This window comes from Helianthus annuus, chromosome 1 (assembly GCF_002127325.2).
Source record: "Helianthus annuus cultivar XRQ/B chromosome 1, HanXRQr2.0-SUNRISE, whole genome shotgun sequence".
Classification (NCBI taxonomy): Eukaryota; Viridiplantae; Streptophyta; class Magnoliopsida; order Asterales; family Asteraceae; genus Helianthus; species Helianthus annuus.
Window position 1 is genome coordinate 50056166 of NC_035433.2, and position 5557 is coordinate 50061722.

The 5557-nt window shown below is 33.0% G+C and overlaps 1 long non-coding RNA gene across 7 annotated transcripts; it reads right to left on the reverse strand.

The window, feature by feature from the left end:
• Positions 1 to 243: 243 nt before the first annotated feature.
• On the reverse strand, positions 244 to 3728 carry LOC110866332. Of its 7 annotated transcripts, none has more exons than XR_002551363.2 (8): positions 3459 to 3726; positions 3240 to 3307; positions 3038 to 3118; positions 2821 to 2958; positions 2639 to 2709; positions 2041 to 2275; positions 1366 to 1458; positions 244 to 938 (listed from the first exon to the last, which is right to left on the reverse strand). It is a non-coding gene; the product is annotated as an uncharacterized LOC110866332 (long non-coding RNA). The 7 variants fall into 7 exon arrangements; XR_002551350.2 differs by having other exon boundaries at positions 3038 to 3159; XR_002551340.2 differs by having other exon boundaries at positions 3038 to 3307; positions 3459 to 3728.
• Between the last annotated feature and the right edge of the window lie 1829 nt (positions 3729 to 5557).

The window sequence follows — 5557 nt, forward strand, 5'->3', positions numbered from 1 at the left end:
TCCAAAAATAGATAAGTTTTGACTATATTCAAATAAAATATTTATCCAAAAATAGGTAAGTTTTGACTATATTCAAATGAAACTTAGTCGGTTACATCTGCACATAAAAGTGCTATCCCTAGTGCTTACTACTGCTCGAACTTTCATACTTTATGTGTATCTTAGGCATTTAAAAAAGCCAGATACTTGATCAAAGGTAATGATGTATCCAAATTGCAAAGAGACAACCTTACGAGACAAAAATGGGAAAAGGCTAGTAGATTGCACATTTTCAGATATCTTTGCATATCCCATTTTCTTTTATGAATATGCTTTTATGTCCGATAACGTATTTGACAAATCATCTATCTTGAAGGATCCTCACTCTACAAAAAATTGGCATTCTATTACACATTTAAGAATTATGCTTTAGACGAATCAGACCCATCAAATCCTAGTTTCTAAAAGTACGACATTAAAAGAAATTTAGACTAATTACGAGATATACCAATCAAATCCATGTCTGGAAAGTCATTTTGAAGAAAATCAAACACGTTTTGAACACCCTTCGAAACCCAACGTAGCTCAGAAGGTTCCGAGTGTAGGATCCCCCGCGGCAACGCATACTACGCTAGTTGACTTTGCCTACGCCCACATCAATTCCGTCTTTCAAATTTTCAAGTAAAACACTCACTTTGACCCATAGAACTTCTAAGCCATCTATTTAAACACAGAGAACGCAACCGCTCTTCTTCTCTCCTTCCTGGCTTCCGGCAAGTTTCCGCAGAAATTACAGCATCGGTGCCAGAATTTGTCGTCTGAATCCCGTTATCTATGGAGTCGCTAAGTAACATATTGCGAGAGATGGTCGAATTGCTACGTAGCGCGCGATAGCGAACGCTATCTTCGCTATCGATAACTATGAAATGAATCCCTTAAATTTTGAGCTTGAGCAGGACCTGAATAGAAAATAATAATGATTTATAAGTTCTTGAGGATAACCATCTTCCTTCTACTAGAAACATAATTAATTTGAAAAATAAGGTGTTCTAAACTAAATTTTTATACAAGAAACACAAAATTGCTTTAAAGTTGGTAATTTCGACCAATGCATGTAAAAATAGTTTATGTCAAATAGGTCAGACAGGTAAAGTAAAACAATGACTAAACATAAATGGGTCAATTGAGGCAAAACTCGCCCAAGGACATTGTGATGCTTGCAACTTTCCAAATCCGTTTATTACGATAGTGATAATGTTATTCAGGTATACACCATGTATAAAAAAAATAGATCAAACAAATCAAACAGTGATAAAGTTAGTGTTGAAGTTTATTAAAATCTAGTCAAAAGTAATCTTGCTAAAGGTTTAAGATGTAGGGCCTTACATGAACATCACCGTGTAGAGTTATGACTAAATCACTTATGACTTCAGGGTCTTTTGCCACAAGCAATGAGCATTCAAGATTAGCAAGGAGGTCCTACAAAAAGCGTCCACGTACATATGATCAATCACGACGATCTTTATATAACTAACAAGAATAAAGATTAGGGATAGATGTGGCATTTTGATGAAGATGTCATTTATAAGATTAAAAGGATAAAAATGTCATTTTATAAATTTAACAAAATCTTTTATGCCAGTTATTGTTAGACCCCGAAAATGTTACAAAATGTAAACTATGTATCTCAAACATGTAATCTTTCAAAGTTAGACTACAGAGGTTTACGTTTGACAAATACTACAAAATTACGTCTTAGCTCATTTTCAACTTCTTTTATCCAGTAAACCTCAACCGTTCTCTCTTATAACCAACTTTTTTTACACATTTTGAATTTTTGACCCGTTAGAAGCCAATGTGACCCAACCAACTCACTTACTCATAGATGACTTTTTTTTACCCATTTGACCCGTTAGAAGCCAATCCGACCCCACCAACTTATTTACTCATAAATGTCATTTTTTTCATTTCACCCGTTAGAAAAGAATTCGACCCAACCAACTCATTTACTCATAAATGGGTCAAATAGTATATAATGACTAGTGAGAAAGTCATATATACCTGATGGAAAGAGGAGTTCAACCGAATAGTAGCATTAAGAGTCGGTTTTGCAAGAATTCCTTTTTTCCTTGAGCTTGGTACAAAGATCATACGCAGTTGCATGAAATAAAGACTTGCTAATTAACTCCACCACATGAAATTATCCTTTTCCTCTAATTTCCATCACACTTTCTGGAAATTATTGCTCAGGTTTTTTTCTAATAATCGCCTCAACTCCTCTCCTATTTCAGCAGATCTGGATAGCATCACAAACACATGGTTGATTAAAAAGAATTAGACTGTTTTGCATGTGTGTTTTGGAAACTGGAAGTGATTATGTGATATTTAACAATTAGAATCAAATAATCAGTTGTATAAAACATAATATAGTAGATACTATATAGTGTTTGAATGTGATTTTACAGTTTAAAGTTGTAATAATTAGAAAATAAGTTGTTTGCGTGTGTGAAAAATTCTGATTTATAATATAACCTAGTATGACCAAAAGTGAGATAAAATATTAAGAGGGTCAGGGTGAAATTAGAGTAAAATCAACTTTCTGATGCAAACCTTTCATTCTCTTAGGGTTAATTTTATAAGGAGGAAGATGCATCACTACCTAACAGTAGTTTCCCATCAGTTGCGAATCCCCACCCATCAGTTTGTTGACATTAGTATTTTCATAACACCCTGTTCAACATAGAACATCAAATCTGATATAGTTATAAATACACAACATGTTATAGTTAGTTTAAATAAAAGATATGGTGAATAATAGGCAAAAAGGTCAACCAAACATACCCGTGCTATATGCATTCTGCCAGAATGTTTGAAGGCGTCATGGCAAGTGGGTTGGGGCTTCTTGGTTACAAGATTCAAGAGTTCATCTTCCTACTTTCACTCTTCACCAACACTCCTCACAATCCTAAATTTCTCCTCCTTAACACACAACACCAGTCCATCAATAATGGGAGAAATTGACAACTTCAATTGAACAAAATTCAAACATAGGACTTACAGTGTAGTGGATGACTCATCTTCTATTGGAGAGTTTCCCATTATCTCCTCTTTGCCAAAGCAATTGCAACAATGGTTGTAACTGAGCCCGAATGATTGTTTTTTGCAATTTCAATCGACATACTAACAAAATAAGTCGTAAACAAAAGACCCAATTTTGGTAGTTAATCACCATATAAAGCTTGGAGGGAACAGTTCTGTACCTTGGAAGGATCAAGGCCTAAACAATTATGGGCTTGTACCCTCAATTGATGCACATAAAGCGATAATACTGAAGAGATGATCACGACAGCGTAAACAATGGTTGTAATTAAATTGTACCTTATTGTCGCCAAAGATGAGGCGACAGCGAAAACAACAGACATACAAGGACAATAGCAAGATTTGTGCCCTAATTGACTGTATATGCATTTAAATTGTACCTTAATGTCGCTAATTCTTGAAGAGTTAGCTCTCGTTCTTGCTATTCCTCTTCTGCTTTTATGGCGGTAGTGGGGTTATAACACTAGAACTGCTCTAACCTCTTGGAACCGTCCTCAACCTCCCTTTCTAGAAGGTTTAAATGAATTTAAAGGGCTGAGATTTAAAGATGAAGACTTTGAATGTAAGAATGGTCGAATGTTTTGAAATCGACATTGAATAAAAGATCTGTTAAAAAGGGAAGGGATATGCTGGTAACTGGCGAGACGTGGGGTAGAGAAAAGGGTTGACCCAACATTTCGTAACCTCCATTCTAGAAGGTTTTTCTGAATTATATATATCTATGGAACCCATTAAGTCTAACCAACTTCTAAATCATTCTTATCCCTTAGATCTTGGTGAGATGGAATCCTATCCGTTTAAACTCATGTTTTTAACCGCTATTGTAGCAGTTCTCAGCGGTTTCTTTGGCTGGCGGTTAGCTCCACATTTTTCTGTCCATCTTCCCCACAAATCACGCTCCTACAAAACTGAGTCGTGGGTTCAATTCAGTTGCGGACTGGTCATATAAAACGTAGATGCCTACATCCGAAATTTCACACCTACAATTGAAGCAGAGTTGAGGAAGCATTTGATTAGTGTAGAAGATGGATCAAATTGTGCACGGGTTTTCTCACACGTTGAAAACCCTAAATTGCTGACCTATAAGGTTGAGTGAGATACAATTAAGTTTTTTTTTAAATACCTTTTTTATAACTATTTTTAAACCAACACATACAAAAAGTTAGGACTTAGGAGTGAGATACAAATAAAGCATTGGGAAAATGTCACAAAATAGTAACCGATTTTTAAAAGTGTTCCAATTAGGTCACTCGTACTGTTTTGTCTCAATTAGATAACTTAACATTCAAATCGAGCCATGTCCTTTATTCCACGTGTCAAGAAAAAATAGAGCATAAGATGTTGGTGTCGGATTATTTTAATATATGAAATTATATTTATTAAAAATAAAAATACTTTAATTACATAAAAAGTTAAAAGAAAAAAAGTTACAATCCACGTCATCACTTGACGTTAGCATCAAATAAAAGGGAAAAAAGAAACAAAAATTCACATCATCTCACAGTTATCTATGAAATGAATGAAAAAACTCTTAATTTTAATGATAAATGAATGTTGAATGATCTGATTGAAACACCGTTGAAACTTAAGTGACCTAATTAGAACACTTTTAAAACTTGGTTAAATGCAATTGAGTTTTTCAAAAACACTTTTTCAATAAATGTTTTTAAACCAACATATTTTTGCTGATAAGTCTTTTAAATACATTCTTTTAGAAATAAAAATAATAATAAAAAAAAACTCCTCAATTAACACCAACGATAATTTAGACTTTAGTTTTTTTATGCATTGTTATTTTTTTTTCTTTAATTTTATCTTTTGTAGAGAAACGTACGTAATTTTTGAAGTTCACATTTAGTTTTATTAGAGAACTAGGTTAGAACCCTGTGTATTACACGGGTTAAATAAATCTATAATCTATATCTATAATCTATAATCTATAATCTATAATCTATATCTATATCTATAATCTATATCTATAATCTATAATCTATAATCTATAATCTATAATCTATAATCTATAATCTATAATCTATAATCTATAATCTATAATCTATAATAAAAGAAACCATTTTGAGGACACTTGTCATCATATTAGGCCATGTTTTATAGATAAGTATTATTTTTGTTTAATCTTTTCTAATTAATTATAGATAATTCTCCTACTAAATATTATTTAGTTTAATTTTTTATGGATAATTATTATTTAGTTTAATCTCCTTCTCATTTATAATATTATTTATTTAACTAATAGAGTAAATTACGATTTTGGCCCCTGTGGTTATAGCACTTTTACTCTTTTAGTCCAAAAAGAGTTTTTAACATCTGAGCCCCCAACGTCTTTTTTTCTAATCTTTTTGGCCCCTAATGTCTTTTTTCTAACCCTTTTAGCCCCTAACATTTAATGGATGGAGTTAGTGTTAGGGGCTAAAAGGGTTAGAAAAAAAAGACGTTGGGGGCTCAGATGTTTAAAAATTAC